Below are 21521 nucleotides of genomic sequence, written 5' to 3'. Positions count from 1 at the left end.
CTTTGTGGCATCAGAGCTGGGAACAAAACACTAGAGAATAGACTATTGGAGTACAGAGATGGGCCTGTTATAAAGGGCTTTAGAATATGCTTGCTTGAAAACTAACCCCTAATAAACACTTCATTGTTTGCACAAAATAGCCAGGCTACCAAAAAGCTTATCATGCAAGCCTTTGGAGTACTTAAAACAAAACAACCCAAGCCCAGATCAGCACCACCTTATATTACATACCATTCATGCCTTCTCTGTCACCAAGTACTACCACTGCCTTTATTCCACTATGGGGCTTTAAAAATTTTTTAATTATGGTGGGTTAATATATAGAATTGCTACTCCTATAAGGTTCTGGTGGGACATTACTGATCCCAAAGCATTTTATTAAGAGTAGAAGATTTCAACCTCTTGTCCAGTTTTGTAGTGTGCAGGTCGGTTGTCACTCTGACCCCAGAGCTGGCTGCATTTCAGTGATGACAAGCATCTGCAGCTCCCACTGAAAAACAAGGCACTATTAATTTGTGAAGAATTTGGGGATTCGCCCTAATAAGAGGTACTATATAAGTAAAAAGCATGGCAAATTTACAGATTCTTAGAACACTGTTTAGGTGGGCATGATTTACAATAAAGATGCTCTGCTGCTGGCTGTGTGCACTATTCATTACCTGACAACAACAGATTTAAACATTTGATTGATGCTAAAGTTTGACATTAAAAATTCATATTACATAGGTTTAAGGGAAAAGCTTTGTACATCTGGAGTCAAGCTTGGGTTATCTAAAATTACAAGCCGTAGTTAGAAAGTTTACAAGATACATATGGTACGTAACGAGCAGTTACCCAGATTTAGGTGCACAGATTTTTAAGCAGTGGGGATGTTACCGATGGGAAGTTTAACAGTGTCAGTCTCAACAGTGCAGATATATATGTGGGTGGGGCTTACCCCTCAATCTGTCTACATCTGGGTAGATTACTGTAGGATGATAGAGTCTCTCAAGTAAGGATTTGGGTCACTGCCTTAACTTTTTCCCTTTTCAGCTGTCCCGTTCATGCATCTTGGTATTGTCGGTGTCCTGTGATGCACTCTGTGTATATGTCCCTGGACCATCTGATGTCATCGGACACCATGAGCTGCTTCATCAGCCAGGCATAGGGTGGACTGACACTGCACGCTGTGAGCACTGGCTCTTTGTTGGGGTTCCATGCATCCAGGGCTCCGACAATCTGGATGTGGACTTGGAACTCATAGCCTCGGACTCTGAGAGTGTTAGCTAGTGGGGCATACTTCCCCACCTTCAGAGATGAGGCCTCATTGAAGGGTATCGTGACATTCACCATGACAATCCTCTTCAGCTCTTGCTGGTTATGATGATGTCCGGGTGTAACTGGCTGTCAATTCCAACGATGGTAGAGTTGATGACAATCTTCTCCAGGATTGGCAGGGTGGCTTTGATGAGTTGATTCTGGATGGCGTTGTGCTGCAGCATGCTACAGTGCAAATATGACCAGTGAAGGTTATGTCAGAGCATGAAATGACTTCCAATTATCTAATTTGCCTTCCAAACTTCAGAAAGTTAATATATTGTCTGACACTCTGAAAGACCCTCATCAGAGCCCAAGAACAGAACTGTAAGAGCTTTTGTCTTCAGAGATGGACCAATACCACAGAATCACAATGAGAATGACAAAGCTATTTTACAGCTGCATAATTAAGATGTGTAACAATTTAATTTGCACTAATTACAGAACACTTATCACTAATTGCAACCAAATACAATGAGCACAGACCCAAAATCAAACCAAAACTACTCTCAAGTGACAGCATTCCAAATGCCAACTTTTAAATTAATTTATTTTCCCACCCTCACTTTAGCATCAGAATGCCTCCTATTGTCTCACCCACATGCCATAACACACATTATATCAAGTGCAAGAAACTAACACACACAATCAAGCAATAAACACCAGCCAAATGCTAAAGAAAAGTCAATAAGCCTTGCTGTGTAACCCAAGAATTCTTCTAAATGATGGGACAAACAGAGCGTGCACAGCACATACAGACTTGTAGGAATACAGGAGGCCCCAACTTGTGATGCGATTGGTTCCGGAGGAAACAGCACAAGTTGGGGGCACCGTAACTTGAACCTGCATTTACAGTAGGCACCGTGCGTCGTCGTAAATGTGGGCTGAGGACTTAAGTTGGGGGTTTCCGGCCCCTTCCGCACTCACAAAAATGGCTGTAAGTGCCGGGGGGGTCAGAACTCAGGCGGTCACATCTAGGTGTCCTCCTGTAGTATAACTTCTGTGAATAAAGAGCACACTGTATGCAAATTCATTTGCAGCACATTTTAAGCACTAATCAGAATATGTTTTATTATGAAAACGTGACTCAACAATAAGTCATGTACACATCTTCTAATCCTAAAAAATCAATCACTCAAGAACTACATGCCAGATTGTAAACAAATCTTATTTGTTTTTTGACATATGTTTGTCTATGGAGGTTTTTGGGGTTTTTTTTTTTAAACAATTCAGCTGCAGGTATCGGAGACTTTTAATTGACTGCAGTAATTTTTAGGCTTAAGCAGATAGATTTGTCTTAGCAACTATACAGTTTATCACAAATTCAAGATTTCTAGTTGAATGACAGAGTTTGTGGATTTCATTTTGTGAATAAACAATACTGGATGTATTTAACAAGGAGCAAAAGTATTAAAAGACTTATGCAAACTATACCAGGGTTTGCCTTCAATGCAATATTACCTGGATTTTTAATAGATAAGGGATTTGTTTCTGGGGGACCCAAAGTTTGATACCTGAATATTGTTTCACCTCACCCTCTTAATTTTAAAAAAATCAGTCCAAGTCAACAGGAACAGAAACATATTACCATAATGACTTCCCAATGACATACAGCACATCAAGTGAGCTTGTAGGTCCTCTGTGTAAGTTTCCTAGCAGAAATCAGGAAGACATCAAAACCAAACTGCAACGAGTGGCATTAATCCACACATTGAGGGCAGCAAAGAGATCAGAGCCTGAGGAGGCCAAGCAGAATGAGTGACCAGTACCTGTAGACTCAGGATGACAGGAGGCACTTGGGTATAGGATGGCTGGAGGGAAACTTGCCCTGATGCTACTCAGGCTAGACCTGTTGTGCGTACTAGGGATGTTAAATATCGGTTAATTTAATAGTCGAGTAACCTCATGAATTTTTATCTGTTAGTCAACTATTCTATAGTCCCCAGGGGCAGGGCCGGCAATCACTGTATCATAGGCAGCAGTGCAGGGTGCCAGGCAGGAGTTGGTGCACGAGGGGAGCCAGTTTAAAAACCAGCCCCCCTCGTGGAACGGCTGCCTGTCACCTTGTGCTGCTGCTTCTGAGAAAGAGGCAGCAGCACGGGGTGGCAGCAGTCCCTGTCTAGGGGGGCAGTCTGAGCTCCCAAACCCTGCACAAGCAGAACTGAGCTGGGTTTCCTGCCCGCCTGGCTATTAAAACACTTGAAATGCAGACTTGAAATGGGGGTAGGTCCCGGACCAATTGTGAGCCAGGACTGAGCTGGGATGCCTGCCTGCTCAGCTCCTAATAAACTTTAAATGCAAAGCCACAGCAGGGGTAGGTCCTGGACCCGTCACAAGCCAGGACTGAGCCAAGCTGCTGGCCAGCCTGCTAAAAAAATGCATTGGCAGGCACAGGGGAGGAAGGGAAAAGCAAGTAATCTCTAGCACTAACCTATAACCTTTTGCTTATCAGTTAATCGACTATACCAGGGGTCTCCAAACTACGGCCCGCGGGCCGAATGCGGCCCACGAGGCCCTCTTATCCGGCCCGTGGAGACCTTTTTGTCTACGGAAAAAAAATTATGGAAATTTACGTGTATCCTGCCAAGATCAGCCGCCGCTTACGTGGACGTTATAATCTCAGGTCACTGTTGATGTTAGGGACAACAAATCTAAAGCCAGAAATGTCTGCTATTTTGGCATCCAGGAAACAATTTCACCATTCACACTAATACAGGTGTTCATGTGTAGTGTATCAATGTGTTATTAAATAATAACTGAATAAAATAATATTAAATAAATAATTAAAAACAACATCCATGTTTTGATTGTTTTTTATTTGGACCTCAAGTGTGTAGTCGGCCCCCGAACTGCTGTTTGATAGTTAATGCGGCCCTCGGGCTGAAAAGTTTGGAGACCCCTGGACTATACTATTACATCCCTAGTGTTGACAGGAAACCCTGTATTAGGTTAAAATTTATCAGACTTGTTTTAGCAATGGCTTTGCCTTCTCCATAGCCAGCCAAATGGAGTTAGCCTGAGTTTAAAACAGTACAAAAACTGACTCAGAAAGCATAGTTTGAACCCAAATGTGGATAGAAACCACATGCCCATTGCCCCAATCAAACAGGCAATGCTTTCTTGCTAAGTCAGTGCCTCTCATCACTTAGGAAAAGCGTCTCTTAAGCCACCTCTAACTCTTTCACTTTTGAAATGACACCAATGTGAACCTGTCCCTCGCCACCCCCTGCTTCCTATCTATTCAGATCATCACTGTTTATAAAGCTATTGTGACAGGTCATCAAGATTGAGAGTCTTTAGTGTGGCAGCTTTTCAGCCTTCGGGAAGCAAGTTGGGTAGTTTCAGTCCTCTTCCCAAGGGTAGATATTCCCCTCTCCCTCCCCCAACCAACCCCACAATTGGCACTGTTGGCAGGCTCAAGGGAGGCCAAAAAGACAACTACACATTCACCCTCATGCTGGCAGCGTTCCAGCACTACTGCAATGTGCTGCCTATGCTAAACCCATTCCAAGGACAGAGGGAATCCATCTCGAGAACATCTTTCCATAAAGATGGTGTTTTGTTTTGTTTAAAAAGCCCGAGAAGAGATTATGAATGGTGCCACAGTGCTTATGGCTACTAAAATGTAGCCATCACACGCCTCCTTCCTCTTACCCCACCTCCAAGTTTTGGAGGACAGTGATAAAGATAAACTACACTGTGTTTAGAAAAAATAACCTTGTAGGGGCATGATTCAAAATTGCAAATGACCCTGAAAGAAAATAGTTTGAACATTTTATCCAGTCAGGGTTTTTGATAGCGGAGGAAAAGTTATCAGACTATGGAGTTTTTTAAGGCCAGTACATTGCTACAAACTGATTCCAGAAAACTCAGCAACTGTGGTGAAAGCAATATCAGAAGGGGGCACTTCTGATGTTGTGGAACTTAAAATGGAAACAGTCTGTGTCTGTCCTCATGCCAATCCGCTCAAATGAACAAAAAGCCTTAAGCCACTCTGCCAAACAGAGAAACAAACAGGAACTGATGGAGACCAATGCCTTTGCCTTTCACCTCCTCTACTCACTCCCGGATGGATTTCAAAACCACATTATGGTATATGCCCTTGCACAGAGTGAGGAGACAAATCACATCCAATTCTCTGACAGTGTAAAATGTTAATTTTTCCTTGGTGAATATTCCTGTGAAGTTTCATGGAACAACACTCTCTCACAGAAAGCACTCGGTAGATCATATGATCAAAACTGCTATGTGAACAAATTATAGGTAGCATGAAAAGAACCCGTAATATCAACCGTCATGCCATCCACGCAAAGCTTCTTCAACCACAAAGAAAGATTCATGCTCACAGTGAGAAAACTGTAGGAACTAAAAATAACCAGCCAGCTGCAATTCCCACCTTATGAAGCTGGGTAGAAATGCTTCGTTCCACGCCTCCCCCTCCCCCCCCCCCCCCCCACTTCCTTCTTCATTGCAACATCAAAAAACTCAACTTGGTACTAACATACCACAAAGTCCTGCCTAGAATTTAAAGTCACTCCCCAGACACGACAAAAATCAACCTTTGGTATCTAGGATGATAGAACTCTGACTCACTCATCTCTATTTTTACTTTTAATTTCAAGCCATTTTAATTGATCAAACAAAAAAGGAAGGGCAAAATGTGGGGTTTATTTTACACCACCCAAATGTTGTATTGAAACTCTTCCTAATACAAGTGATTACTGCTTAAGCCTCACTCAGCTGCTCTGCTAATACAGACAATGCTGCTTCCACTGACTATATTTGATTAACAAGCCATGTGCACAGAGATTTCATGTCTCTGAGGCAGGAACCAAAAACTCTGAAGCCAAACTGCACCTACATGTACTTACAAAGGAAGACATTGCAACAGGGGGCCAAACCTGATCTGGAATGCAAAACAGGGATATTGTTGTTAGGGCCCTTGGCCGGGATGCAGTGGAGTGGGCAGGCCTGCATCCTACTTGCCAAGTAGAATTGCCAGGTGTCCGGTTTTGAACTGGACAGTCCAGTATTTGAGCTTTTTGTTTAGGAAACAAACTGAAAAAATATAAATGAGAAAATATGAATGTCCCGTATTTTCTAAATAAGATAGAATATAGATGGTGATGTAATGTCAAGTGTGTCCCGCATTTTTGTTGAAACCATCTGGTAACCCTACCACCACCTCATTCCTGGGTGGAAGTCTTTCCCTGCAGCTACTCCCAGATAACAGCCAGCATCTGCTGGACCCCTGCCTGAGCAAAGAGACCCGACTGTGGATGCTCCAATTGGGATGGCTATAGTGAACTGTTTGGGTGTTCGTTGCCCACTCCTGAAGCAGGGCCTGGGTTTAGTGACTGCTACTGAGAACAGTTTGTTTATTTGCTGCCCCACCCTGAACTGTTGGTTACTGACTGCTATCTGTGACTGTGAACTAACATAAGGCTAAAGCCAAGCACAATTAATTCTCCAAAGAACTGAGAGTGGGAAGTGGGGCAGGATGGCCGCTCACTTACTCAGAGGGGGAGGAGCCCCTAGCAAAGCTCTGGTGAGCAGTGCTCTACTAGGCCACAGCTATACACACAATTCTACTAGGGTCAGCATGAGATAGAATGACTCAAGACATACAGTTACACACTATGTAGTATTGTAAGGTGCTCAGATAATACGATGACAAGGACAGTATAAGTACCTATGTAGAACAGAAGAACAATAAAGGTCCTACTAAGTGATATATCAGGAATCCAGAGAAAACGTAGCATCTCACACTGAGCCCTGAAATCTAGAAAGGACACACCTCACTATTCAAGAAAGAGGTAACTGAAATCTGCCCCATGTAGCGGAAAACAGCCTTTCACCTCCTGGCAAGTTTCCAGTCTGGCTTTTAATTGGGCAAAGTGTGAACACCAGGTTTTGAATTCCTGGCTTAATGAAAGCCTCTCTACCCAATCTGAACAGAACCAATGGTATCAAAGAAAAGGAAAGACATAAGTTGCACTAAATCCAAACTGTCCAACAGTTTAATTATTTCATTTAATCCTTTGGCAGTGTGAGATACATTCTGCCTTTACAACCCCTTCTACTGAGATGGTGAGCACACAGCGGTGGTTCCGCTACATTAGCAGTCAGCATCAGGAAGTTCCTGCTGCCAGGCACTAAAGAGATAAGTAGCAACTTTTCACATACGTGAATGACCAGTTTCTATACCTTGTGTTTCAGGAATACAAATTGCAGGATACAGAATGATATGGTTCATCTAAACATTTCAGTGGTTTGGTTAAACTTTATTACATGGCCTGTAGCATTCATAAGCTTAAAAAAAGAAGCCAGCAGGCTTAAATTAAAGCAACCAGGAAGTTAAATTTCAGAGATCATAAATATGAAAGTATTCTAACTTCCTCTGTATACACCCTTGAGATTCTAACCCACAAGTTCACTGATGACAGCTGCAAATGTTCTTTGGATGAGAAGGCTCTGCCACTGGAAGCCAAATGTTCTTTAATTAAAGGTGTTTTATACTTTACACATCCGGCACAAATTCCCTCGGTGGCTCTGAAATATAAGTGTGCTTAGGAAGGCCTGAAAATATTTTAAAGTATTGCCATCTGAAGTGTTCAACATCATGAAACAGGCACTCCAAAACTGCAATTAGTTAAAAAAAAAAATTTAAAAAAAAGATTAACATTTTTGGGACTCTCTTTCTTGTCTCAGCACCTCTTAGCTATGCTCTGGTCATATTTGTAAGTGTTGTTCCACAACAGTAAGGATGAGAAATTAATAATAACGGCTGAGTGTCTCACTTAATCACATGCCTCCAGGATCTGCAGCTTTAAGGGTCTCTGTGTGTGCCTGCCTAGACTGAGAGGTCAGCTATCAGAGACTGCAGTTTGTTTTCTGTGGGTTTTCTTCCCAAGTCCTCTTGAGGTAAAAGAGCTTGGGGTACCTCTTGGGAAGAAGTTTAAGTGTTTCTTCCTGGTTTTCAGAGTTTGAATTCACTTGGTGGTGGTAGCCTGTCTCCCAGGGCCAGTGAATTTGTGACCTTGGAGAGTTTTTGTAAGCAGAAGTCTATAGAGGCAAGGTATTTTTAAGGTCTCTTATGGGCCCCTACCTCCTGCACTCAGAGTGCCAGAGTGGGGAACAGCCTTGATAGATGCTTATTTATGGCGTCTGTTACCTTCAGCCTCCTGGGGAAGTGGCTTTGAGTCAGGCAGGCCCTGCTCCTGGGGAGCCTTCACTGCAGATTCTGCAGAGTCTACTGTGCCAGTAACCATGTAACCGATAAGATTTTCAGTGGTTATACAGTTACCCTATTACCTGATTTTGAACATCCCCATCAAAAAAATCTGAAAAGACAAATAAAAATGAGATAAACAGATTATTTTAAAGAATGAATGATTTGGGGGCAGGGAGAGGCACCATGTCAATTTTTGAATGCTAGAGGCTGGCAACACTGAAAGTCTTCTGAACTTTCTGAAAGTGTTCACTTTCAATACTATGCTATAAGTTACATAGGTAAGTAAAACTGCTTTTATATTTCTTTTTTAATCTCATCCTAATGGTGTCTGTTTCCTAAAATGAGTTTTCACCATTCTGTGCACTAGCAATGTAAGCGACTGATTGACCAGTGACTTGAGTAGTCACTCCCAACCCTTTGCTGCCTCTTTCAGAGAGACAGAGCAAGGGAAGGAGGGAGGGAGCAGGAGCCGGTGCTGGGGACAACAGTCCTAAAAGCCGGTTGCCCCAGTAATGTCTCAGAGGGGCAAAAGAGGCAAAGGTGTTGCGGAGGACCAAAGTGAGCCTGGAATCAACTGACTCCCAGCTCGCTCCTGGTCCCTCCAATTGCACCTCTGCTTTTTAAATGTATTAAGAGCCTACTGGCTCTTAATACATTTAAAAGTCAGAGCCATAGAGGGGTTAGCTCCTGGCTTGGGAGCTAATTTCGTTGCAGTTCTGCAGTTGTCCCCCTTATCAACTAATCCAGTAGTTGAAATTCCATTGACTACTCGATTAGCTGATTACCTGCAATTTAACATCCCTGCTGTGCACAAAGAATTGTTATTATAGGCCTGCCCATAAGATCCAAGTTGCTTGCACTATTTTTTAAAAATGTGCTCACCTGAACAAAACATACCTGTATATAGAATGGGACAGGAACATTTTCAAACAAGTACATCAAAGAAAAAAGGAAGCTTGAGTTTTGAGTCTGTCACACAGTGGAGAGCTTGCTTCATTTGATTTATATAATTGAGCTTGGCTATTGGGATCTGAACCATGTAAAGCTTTAAATGCTGTGTGTGTGTGCGCACCACAGACAATGTGGAAATAAAACCAATAGTCAAAACATTTAAATAGATCCAGAAGACAAACTGAGCTTGTGCATAATATTGTTGGCCTGACAGGGTCACTAGTGGCAGAGTAAGCAAGCATCACCATGCTAAATTGCCAAAAAGACAACCACGCAACAGAAATTAAGAACTCAATGCTTGTTGAGAAACAATTCACAATCTAATGTCTTTGCTTTAGTTCTCCACACTCCTGCAAACTCCAGTGCTACATGACTGTGCCTGCATCTACTCACGGTAACTAAGAAAGGGGACGCTACAAGTTGGTTTTTTTCCCCCAAGCATTCATTAATCCATTCATTAAAAAAATAAGGATAACCAAGGGTTACACTGTTTTGCCACTATTTGTGCTTCCTTCATCATCATTTACCACCATGAACCCTCCATCCAAGGATGTCAAGGTATTTTACCAATATTAATTAGGTCTCCACATGCCCAGAGGCATTTTGAATCCCCTTTCACAGATGGAAAAAGGAGACAAGGCCAGCAAGTGAATTACTCACAGACATGCAGCTGATCTATGGCAGAGGCAGTTGAAGAATCTACATCTCCCCCATGGATTCCAGTCCTATCAATAGTCACAAAACTGTTTACAAAGATCTGGCTTTATCAATAGGGTCTGAATGCATTACTTCCTGAAAACGATGTGAGCAAACAGAGCTGGCCTTAAGTACAAACAGAGCAATTGTTAGCTTGCAGCCCTACTGGCAGATATAAGCTCTGCAGTGAAAGCAGGAGGCAATTTATGATCCAACTGACCTGGCTTCCAGGAGTCCAGGAAAACAAAACACAAACAGTAACACTGCCCCACGATAAAAGTATCAATTTCCTTAAAATATTCAGGGGACGGGGCAGGTAAAGACTCATGGGCTATTGTGAACAGGGCCTGGAGACAGAGGAGCACACAAAGTCTCTCACCCCGCACCCGCACCCCACCAGAGACACATGGCGCCTAGAGGGAACCACCAGCTGTTCAAAACAGCTAGCAGTTCCCTCTACGTGCTGCGCACCCCAGGCAGGAGGAAGACACTCTGCATGCTCCCTGTTCTCAAGTCTCAACTGGCTTGGGGGCAGGGAAGCAGCAGGGCAGCCATGGGTCAGAATCAGCCTGCAGGCCTTATCTTGCCCACCTGTTTTAGTTTGTGCCTGTGGAATCCACACAGGAGAGTTACAGCGCAGCGTGTCAATAGGATCTGCAATTCACACCTTAATAGTTCAAACTGGGGGGCCATATAGTACCTATGAAATCTGGTGCACTGGGAGTCACAACAGAAAAGCCTCACCCCCACCTTTTTACATAGTAAATGATCTCAGTGCTGCCAAGCCCAAGAATTTAGAAATCATGCTCCATATATTTCCTTGCACGTGCCTCCAAAAAACCTGAACTTTTGTTTTTGTTTTGCAACTTGTGATGTAGGGGCCAAATCAAATCATGTTTTTGGTCTCCCTTCTGAATTTTTCCTACTTAATGTATGCATGGGACAGTCACAGTTTCCCACACTCCCAGTGTTACAGTGAGTAAAGCAATATCAGCCTCTCCTGCTAGAGCTGTTGTCAGAAGACCCAACTAAGATCAGGGACTCCTAGTGCTAGACCAGACGTCTGCAACCTTCAGCAAACGGCCCATCAGGGTAATCTGCTGGCAGACCACAAGACATTTTGTTTAGGTTGACTGTCCACAGGCATCGCCCCCACAGCTCCTAGTGGCCATGGTTTGCCGTTCCCGGACAATGGAAACTATAGGCCTCAGGGATGTGCTGAGCATCAGAGGATTACCGTGATGTGCAGCATGAGGTTTGCAGACTCTTCTCTTACAGCATAAGGGAAAATATGATGAATTTGGATATAAGAAGTGAAACTATGAGCAAGTATACACACAGGCATGCGTCTTGCACAGCCCTGAACAACATAAGTTACGTCAATTAATGTAGATCAGTCCTACAATCCACCAAATCAATCTCATACAGAGGCTAAACATCCATTGGATGTTAAGTTAACTCATGATGAATTGAGCTGAATTCAGGCTGGCCACCCACAACAGGAAAGTTCTATAATGCACTAGCAATTCTACAAAGCAGGGGTGAAGAACCTTTTCTGGGTCTGTGCCACTGACCCACAGAAAAATCAATAGGGGGCCACACACAAGTGAGAAGTAAAAAATAACCTCATTTGGGGAACACAGAGAAGGAAAAAGACACTCCTCACATTCGCCTCAAATACCAGAGCGTAGGGAGGACAGCATAGTAGATTTTGTGTACTCCAGCCCCGTGATGGGGCAGTGGGGGGCAGGAGATACTGTAGAACTGACAAGGGCTCCCCAGTCCTGGGGGGGAGGGGAGGAAGAGGTCCTGAGCTTCAGGGGCTGGATCCAGGCAAGCCAGGAGCTGCATCCAGCCCACAGGCCTGAGGTTCTCTACCCCGGCCTTAAAGCATCTAGTCCTCATTGAGCATTGGTGTCACATATCTGAGAATAAAGCTTGAGTTTTGAAAGAAAGTTAATTCAGTTAAGTTCTGACCTAATTGGAACTTGCATTCATAGGGTCTTCAACTTTTTGACTCAGACAAAATTCCTTCACCACCCCCGCCCCAATTGCTCTCTGTCTCAGATAAATTCTAAAGTAAAGTTAAATCTCTGTTTTTAAAGGAACAGTTTCCATTAACCAAAACATAAACACTGAAAATGAAACAGTAAAATTGTAATACAACATCCAAATACAATGTTTTACAACTGAAGTCAACAACTGGTTCACAGTTCTTACACTAACTGTGAGATGTGTTATTTTCATCGGGGTCATCAGCAGGGTTTCAAGCCACAGCTTTCAGATCCACAGTTGTAAGGTGAGAATATACTGACATCACTATAAGACAAGGGAAGGCAATTTTTTGTTGGGCACTCTACAAATTTGGTAAGTGATCAAAGGCCACACTCTTCCATGATATTAATGGAGGAGGTGTGGAGACTGGGGTGAAGTCGGGTTCAGAAGGGAGCTTGAAGTAAGGAACTGGAGTACAGGAAGGACTGGGGTATCTGGGAGGGAGTTTGGGTAAAGGAGGGGGTTGTGACCTGGGGCAGAGGACTAGGGTGCAGGGTCTGAGAGGGGGCAAAGGTGCAGGAGTGGGGCAGGGGATTTGGGTTATGTGAGGCAGAGGAACAGAGGGATGGGCAAAGGGCTGAGGTGCCAGAGTGAGGCTCTGGCTGGGAGAAGCTTAGCTGGCCAACTCTTGGCCAGGAGCCCAGTAGGTTTCTCAGGCACAACTAGCTGCACGGTCATGGGCATCTGAACAGCTGTGATTCCAAAGCGAGAGGAAGGAGGGTATTTTGTGCACTGTTTGGTCTTCAAACAGGCAGCTGGGCAATGGGAGCTGCAAGATTGGGCTGGGGACAACACATAAAAGAAGCCTCCCTCGCTTTGGGCTCGCAGCTATTCACAAACAGGACCCTACAGCCAGCTTTTCTAAGCAACTGCATGCCCGAGTCTCCTGCTGTCGCCCTCCCCCCCCCCCATCACGGGCTGGATCTAGCAACTTGGCACGCCGGATTCAGACCACAAGCCATATTTTGCCTGGCCCTATTATAGAGGCTAATCCACACAGAGGATATACACTGCAAGATGTTTACACAAATAGTTGCAAGACAGCAGTGGGCCACTGGGTATGAAGACTTGATTTCTAGTCCCAGCTCTGACATGGGGGTATAGTCTAGTGATTTCAAACAGCATCAGCATAGCTAAATGTAACACTACAATTGTTTGGGATGTCTGCAGAGACTTAACCTAGGACTTTTGGATGTAAAAGCATGAGCCTCTAACACCTGAGCACTAGACCCAAATCTCTTAACTCAAAATTAGCAGCAGAGTCAAAAGCAGTGAATTGGGAAATCTTGTAACTGCTGAAAATCTCAGCAGTTACCCACTGCTGGCTCTGCAGTACAGATTCCATAGCACAGCTGGCGCCCCAAAGTAGGGCCAGCCGGCTGTGCGCATTGTATTGTAAGCTTTATATTGCAGATCCAGCAGAGCAGGATGGCTTCCTCTACCAGGAGCCTGTATGTAACCATTATGAGCTTACTGGTTAACCATTATACTGTTACATCCCTACTTCTAGTTCAGTGGTTTTCCATTCTTTATTTGCAGACCTCTACAATGTCTTGAATTGTAGGCACAAGTCCCTTTGGAAACCTTAGGCATAGTATGAGGATCCCCAAGGGTCTGCAGATCACAGGTTGGAAATAACTGTCCTAGTTAGAAAAATATATTGTTCACTATTTTCTACTATAGTGAAAAAATAGAAACTTTTAGAATCCGATTAACTGTAAATCAAGCTATGTTATGGCTTAAATAAATCAACATGATATATTCTACCAATGAGCAAAAAGACATATCAAATTTAGCGTAAATGCTATATTGAGATGCAAATCAAGTTGTTTTAATGGTTACCAATCAATGAAGATCAAACTCTCTTTACGAAAATGAAAGTACAAATACAGAATAAGGTAACTGACAATTTAAATCAAGCCACAATGGTGAATAATTTTGTCTGGCAGTAGCACCTAAGAGTTGTACTCAGAGACTAGGGCTCCATTTTGCTAGGAGCTGCATATTTAAAAATCTTCACACATGCCAGTAAATAATGGGAAAAAGCTCCCTTAAATGTAAACAGCCACATGCAAATTTGCTATCAGAACGTATTGTATCTACTAAAGCTTTCATCTTAACTCAGGCTAAAACCCCAAATCCCATTTCACTGTATTACATCAAATCAGGGCTCTATGTGTTTTATAATGTTCAGCAGTACTAGATGTTATGTACTAGCATATATTCCATTACAGGGAAGAAAAACAACTCAACATGAGTCAGTAACTATGTTCTCACAAATTTAGCTTAAAAAGCACGAAAAACAATCAAGGCAGCCCCTAAATAAATTCAGCCCCTGAATATTATTTGTCAAATTCTTAGTGAAAGGATTGCAGCTCACTTTTATTTAGAAGAAAGGAAAATGATTTAATCTAAAAAGTCAGCATAGTATTTGCATCTCTTAGAATAAGAATCACTACACGCAAAATAGCAGTAGTATGTTCTTCCATTTCAAGTAGCCTTTATGTAAGAAGATATTCTATGAACAAAATTATGTTTGGCACTTACATAAAAGTTTTCATCCATTTTACATACTTGAATATATACACACTATACACGAGGCTCAAACCAACAAACGAGCTGAAAAACAGTCCTCTGGGGGGGAACATGCCAGCACCCTAACTCTAAACAATACTTGGAGACTGGTGGGGAAAAATACATACATCTGAAGCTATAGGGGAATTTAGGAAGGTACAACGCAGTTCCCTTGGCTAGATTTTGGCCAGGATTCTGGGGTTAATACCACTGCTCTTATGAAAAGAATGATGAGATTTGTAATGACCATAAGCATTTAATGTCCTCCAATCCAACTCCACTGGGAGCTGACACACCAGAAGCAACCATAGCACAAGGTGGAAGGAACACACGTCAAAGTACTAAAGCCATCCAGTCTTCAAAGTTCATTTTTCTTGATGACCTACATTCACTTTAACTTTACCATATTAAGCCTGAATTACCCATATGTCGACAACTCTTTTCTGCACAGCAATAGTAGATAGACCCGAAGTCAATATAGGGAACAAAATGAGAGAATTCCTTTGGTTACAAATGGATTTTTGGGTAAGGAAAAAGGCATTCAACTGCATGTGCTCACATAAATGTTAGTGAAACCAATAACTAACAAAACAAGGATCCATTTTACCTAACAAACAGAAAGGATGGGGGGAAGAGTTATCCATCAACATCAAACTATTACCTGTTCATCAGCATAAAATGCTTATGTTATTAGTAAGTCAGGCAAACATGTTTTGTAAGCGCTGTATTAAACCTGGTATGTTCCTTCATCGAAAAGTCAAATAACTAACCACTTCCTGAAAGCAGGGAGGGAGACTCCAAAAGGACAGACCAACCACAGTACTAAGCACATTAACATTAACGCACCTGTCTCTTGCAACACAGGAAAACTTCTCAAATTCAGAAATCAGTAGTGCCCTATCTCACTTTCAAAAACCCTACACACAACACAGGATCAAAGTTCAAAGCAATAATCTTGGCATTATCCTCCTGAAAGCAAAAGCTGTTCTCTTCCTGCCATACACATATGCAGCATGAGGAAGTAAAAATGAAGCACATTGAAGATATTTAATTAGGAAAATGAATATAGTTCATGCTTAACCTAAAATTAATAGTGCAAAAAGAGGTTTAGAAAAAGACCTAGTACTTCTTCACACCACCACGTACTTTGGTACAATTTACATCACTCAGAAGTGTGAAAAATTCACACCCTTGAGTAACAAATTACACCAACCTAAGCACAGTATAGACTATGTAGAGCCGTGGTCACCAACTAGTAGATCGCGATCTACCGGTAGATCTCTGAGGCTCTAAGAGTAGCTCTTGAGCCCTCTCTGAACTGCGCAGTACATTTACATTAGGTTTCCTCATTTGAGGAGCACAGGTGAGTAGCTGCAAGGAATGGTGGGATTTTTTTTTTAAAGTAGCAGTGTAAGGATTGGGGATAGCAAGTGATGGAGAGGAGGAGAATAGAGAGGGTGGGGCTTCAAGGAAGGGGCGGGACGGTAGATCTTGGCTTGGTCTGTCATTTAAAAAGTGATCTTGGGTGTAAAAAGGTTGGAGACCACTGGTGTAGAGCTTCTATCACCAGCATAGGTACCACCTCTCATGGGGGCAGAATAAGTCAATGGAAGTGCTCTCTCTCATCACCTTAAAGCAGCTTCACCAGATGCATTAGGGAGAACAGCTGCATTACTGTAGAACTTTTATTAGCTTCCAGGAAGAGCTGTGTCAGAAGCTTAACTAACAACAGCAGAGACCAGGTCTGTGTAGGATTTTATATTAGCATTGCTAGGTCTTTCAAGAGTGTGAAAAACCACACCCCTGAGAGAAATGCGTATTCTGACCTAGCTCTGCTGGTAGGCAGCACTAGCTCAACAGAAGAATTCTTCTGTCAGTCTAGTTACCACTTACCATCAGCAAGGTAATGTCTACTCTGAATCCTTATGGTGGGGCATCTGTGCTGGAGAAGCATTTTAATTATACATAAGCCCAGAGGCAAACTCTGATCTACACCCAATTAGAAGGCATTACAGCCAGCTGCATATGTCCTCATTTTTAATAAGGAACTAAGGCTCACAGAGACTACAGCTCCCAACATGCAATACTTCATCCTGATGTAAGTGGTGAGGACTACACTGTAGACCAGGGGAGAAGAACCTTTTTTGGGCCAGGGGCTGCTAACCCCCTGGAGAAAGGAGAAAGATACTCCCACATTCCCCTCACATACCAGAGCTTAGAGAGTGCCAGCCTAGTAGATTTTGTGTGCTCAAAACCCATGGTGGGGCAGCAGAGGGGCTGGCGTGCAAGTGTGGGCTCCCCAATGCTGGGGGGGGGGAGCCCTGAGCCTCGGAGACGGGATCCAGGCAAGCTAGAGGCCGCATCCGGCTCCTAGGCCTTAGGTTCCCCACCCTGCTATAGAACTTTCTGGGTTCTGCTTAGGCTACTCTCAAAATGCATCTTTTGGCAGATTATTACAATGAAAAGCAATACATCCATTCCCTGACATTTGGTTACATAAAACCCCTACTTCCTAGGTACCTTATATATTCAACTTTCACTTTTACTCAACTACTAAAATACTTACTGGCAAATGTTGGACCTTTTGAATTATGAGCTCATAATGGATAATGTAGCTCAACTTTAGAAGGCTACCACCAAATCAAATCTGTCCCAAATTTAGTTTATGTGCAACTTACAAAACATATACAACTATTACTGTATTTATTAAATTAAAATCAAATTAAAAAGTCAAATTAAAATAAAATAGAAATACACTTTTAAAAATAAATAAATAATCATCCTTCTGCAGTGTCCAGGTTCCAAACACTAACATAGTATTTGTTTTGGAAGCAGGGAAACAGAGAAATTAAAAAAAAAAAAAAATCAGAAACTGACAAACTGACTAGTCTATTTTCATGGTCCGAAGCACGGATGTTAACCAGTTAAACTTAAACACGGTATGGGTGAGGTGATGCTCCAGTTGGTCTGGATGCTGGTTAACTGGTTACCCCAATAATTATGCCAGTCAGGCAATAGTTAATGGGTAACCAGTTACCCATTTACATACCTAGTCCAAAGTTACCAGAAATGTAAAAAAGTGAGGCAACAGTCTTCTGCCAGCTAGCGTGCTAACTCATTAGCTAATGCATCCAAGAGTACTGAACAGTCAAAAAATTTGGGTCTCTCTCTTCAGGCTTTGAGTTTTACTTCTCCATATAAAAGAGTTTATCATAAATTTCACATATGAAACATGACCTTCCACCTGCCCCAGATAAAATTATACACTGTATTACCTTGCAAAACAACAACAACAACAACAACAACAAAAAACAGCTTGACAACTGCTTCTATACTTCCCACAGTTCTCCCACATTCCCCCAGTCCATCTGCCTGGGAGCCAGGTAAACAACCTGTCTGGAAGCCTGCCAGCAGCTTACCCCTGACAAGCCACATGTGGGCCATAGGCTGCGAGTTTTCCACAGGTTGCCTACATGGACAGTTAGGAGATAGCTACTTTGTGTACTAAAGTCCTACTGCTCAGAAGGAAGTGAGTTTCTCTTAGGACATTACACATTTAGTTTGAAGAACAATTGATGATTGGTTAAGCAAGGTACACATATGAAGTAAGTAAGGCAAATATGAACAGTTTATTGAAACTCTTGGCATTGTTCCATGGGTATACCCAAGCACTATGAAAGACCCTAAACTGAATAACTAATTTTAGACTAAAAAGAACAAATTGTAAACCAATGTTCTTGTCTTCCAATTTCAAATGCTTTTTGTATTAAGTTACTGAGTTTTCGAAAAGAGTATCAATTGGCTACAATAGATAATACAAAAATTGAGGGAGAAACATGAGGGGAGGAAGAGGATGGTTTAGTGGTTCAAATGTAAAACTTGATTCTATTCCAACTCTACCCTGACTTCTTGGGCTGGTCACTTAATCTCTCTATCCCTAAATCCTTATCTATAAAATTGGGCTCGGACTTTTGTACCCATTGGGATTATTGAAACGTTTAATTGCCAACAGATAAAGCCTCAGATGGAAGCTGCTATGTACACACAAGAGAATAATATAAAGAAAATGGTAAAAGCAACTGGAATGCCTGACCATGAGCAAAATGGAGATGCCCACTGCATTAATGCAGAGAAGTTGCACCTAATTGTGCTTTTAATACATTGAAAGATATGCAACCTTGTCACAATTTCCCAAAATTATAGGACCAGATCTTGTAGCTATTCCACATGAAAAACTCCCAGTGATTTCAAAGGCAATTCTATGTAAAACGAGTCCAGAGAGCTAGAACCAACCTGTAAAATATATTGTTCCTTCCTCTCTATTCCTTCCCCTCAACCTGCTAGTTTCAAGTCAACAGAAACTACATTTAATGGCTTCTGGACTTTGCTTCTGGACAGGCAGAGATGCTTCCTTCTCTGATGCAGGGAAGATTTCATTTAGTTAAATGCACTTCATTTCTATTCAATTAAAAGACAATTAGGAGGACAATGAAATTCAGGTGAAGGCAGGGAGCTTCATTAGGTGAGTATTTATAGTATATAGTTATTCAAGTGTCATTAAGAACAACGGTTTTACTTTACATAAAAAATTTCAGTATCACAAAATGATCTTCATGTTTATCCAAAATCTAGTCAGGACTTCAGATTTCAAGCAAGTGTGAACTTAGTTAATTGTTTTACCACTGCTGCTTCAACTCTTCACTCACACTTTCCACCTCAGGTATCTTTTTCTTCCCCTTGAAATAACCCCATCTGCAGATATCCTGACAAGACCTAGGAGAGTTCAGGACAGTTCACTATGTACTATATGCTGAAGTTCTGTAAAAGCTACACTGCTCCTCAAGGCTAGATAATATCTATGGGCACCAAGTTTTTTCAATAAGAAAATAGGTATATAAGTTTGCATGCCTGTAGGTGTACAAGCATGGTTTCTGGCCAGGACATTTGGATAGCTTTACACAGGTTAAGAGGCCACAGGAGCACAACTAAAAATCTGTTATGTCAACCACCCCAATTACTCAGCACTTTGAGGTATCCCTGAAGACTGTAATTAAGTTTCTGTTATGTTTTTTGCCACTGAAACTAGTATTATAGTAATGTTGTTGTCTAGAAATATGGATTTTTATCAAATTTTGGAACAAATCCTAAGTATCTGTGGATGCCAGAAGATGCTTTGCTTTGCTAAGAAAAATACAAACAAAATTTTGTCATTTTAGGTGTTGGTCAGCACCAGAAAGCTGGGATGTCTGAAAAGCTACAGTTGCTGCTATTACCAAGACATATGAGGAAAAGAAACTAACTGAGAAGGATATGCAACAATAATATTCTGAGTTGTACAAGACTATTTAGCTTTTCTGTATCTCTGCCTCACATCTCTTGTTTTTACTATTTAATTTCTCTTCTTCTTGGTTATCGTTTAATCCCAACTCTATATTACTTAACTCCACAGTATTCTAGAGAATACATGCTCTGCAAAACACAATACATAAAGTTACATTGGATTTGCCAGAGCGGGGTAATGGTTCTGTAGGAACTCTCTCCCCCCCCAAACACCTTTCCTTTAGTACCAGAAAATACACTATCAATATACAAAATGAAAAGACTAATGCAAAGGCAAAACAAATAGCCAAGTGACTGCCTCTTTCCTATGGACTACCATTCTGAAATGTATATGTAGAGAGAAAGAGTTTCTCAAGCATCATTCTTTGACAAGTCTTGAGCCATTTCACACAAAGTGAAGAATGAGTCTCAACAAGACTCCCAAGAGGCAGGTATCTGTCGCTTCTCGCCTGTGACAACGGAGACAGGCGCATCTTCCCTAAGGCGACACAGCAGCCCAGGCAGTGTCACAACCTGAAGGCAGCGGGTGCGCAGCGCGTTTCTTCATCCCCAGCAACGGGACCGCGAGCCTGCTCCTCTTGGGTGTCAATGGACAGCTCGCTCCCCACCCGCCCTCGCTTCCGTAACGGCTTTCCTGCCACAGCCCCCTCTTCGCTCCGCCCGCGTGTGGCCCGGGGCGCTGGGGCGAGGGGAGGCGACGCTCAAACCAAACCGCCACACGCGCCCCGGGGAGGCGGCAGCCCGAGGAGCCGGGGGAGCCCGCCAGGGCGGCCCGGTCGCTTCACAGGCTCCGCCAGCCCGGCCCCGCGACCCCCCGGCGGGCGGCCAGGTCCTGCCCCCCGGCTCCCCCCAGAGCTGCCTTCGGCCCGGCCGCCCCTCCCCCTCACGGCCGCGCTGCCCAGCCCCCCGCGCCCGGGGGCGCCGCCCTCTCACCTGCCAACGGCGGCCCCGCTCCGGCCCCTCCGCTTCCTGCCACGGACCCCGCCGCTGCCGCTGCCCGAGGTGCGGCTCCTGCCAGGCGCGGCCAATCGCTCGGCTGCATCGGCGCTCAGCTTTCCAGTCTGGTCACTTGGGCTAGCCGGGAGATGAGGCGGGCGGGGGGAGGAGGAAGAGGGAGATCAGCGCTCGACTACGCAGCCTGCTCAGTCAGACCAAGCGGGCGGGGAATGGCTCTGAGGTTGACCAATCCGCTGCTCACACACATAGAGGCGGGGCGGATTGGCGCTCGACTCCGTGACCTTACTCTCCGAGCTCGGCTGGACAGAGCAGGGAGGTTTCCTGCCGGGAAATGGATCGACAGTCGACTCATAAGCCTATCAGTGGGTTTGATTCACCACCCTGACCAACTCGCAGCAACCTGGTGCCTTAGCAGGCT

General features: G+C 43.3%; 1 protein-coding gene across 4 annotated transcripts in view; it reads right to left on the bottom strand.

The window, feature by feature from the left end:
* Positions 1-21257, bottom strand: part of TAOK3 (TAO kinase 3) — a 162955-nt gene extending 141698 nt beyond the window's left edge. The window contains exons 1-3 of one of the 4 annotated variants that reach the window (XM_075898153.1): positions 21080-21256; positions 938-1482; positions 400-490 (exon numbers count right to left, since the gene is read on the bottom strand). The gene's annotated coding sequence lies outside the window, so the exon portion shown is untranslated. Of the gene's footprint in view, positions 1-399; positions 491-937; positions 1483-21079 lie in introns of all 4 variants that reach the window. The other 3 variants (XM_075898154.1, XM_075898155.1, XM_075898152.1) reach the window with 3 other exon arrangements.
* Positions 21258-21521: the final 264 nt, after the last annotated feature.

The sequence above is a fragment of the Pelodiscus sinensis genome, chromosome 15, assembly GCF_049634645.1.
Source record: "Pelodiscus sinensis isolate JC-2024 chromosome 15, ASM4963464v1, whole genome shotgun sequence".
Taxonomy (NCBI): Eukaryota; Metazoa; Chordata; order Testudines; family Trionychidae; genus Pelodiscus; species Pelodiscus sinensis.
Note: the sequence above shows the minus strand (reverse complement) of the source record. Positions and strands in the feature narration are given on the sequence as shown.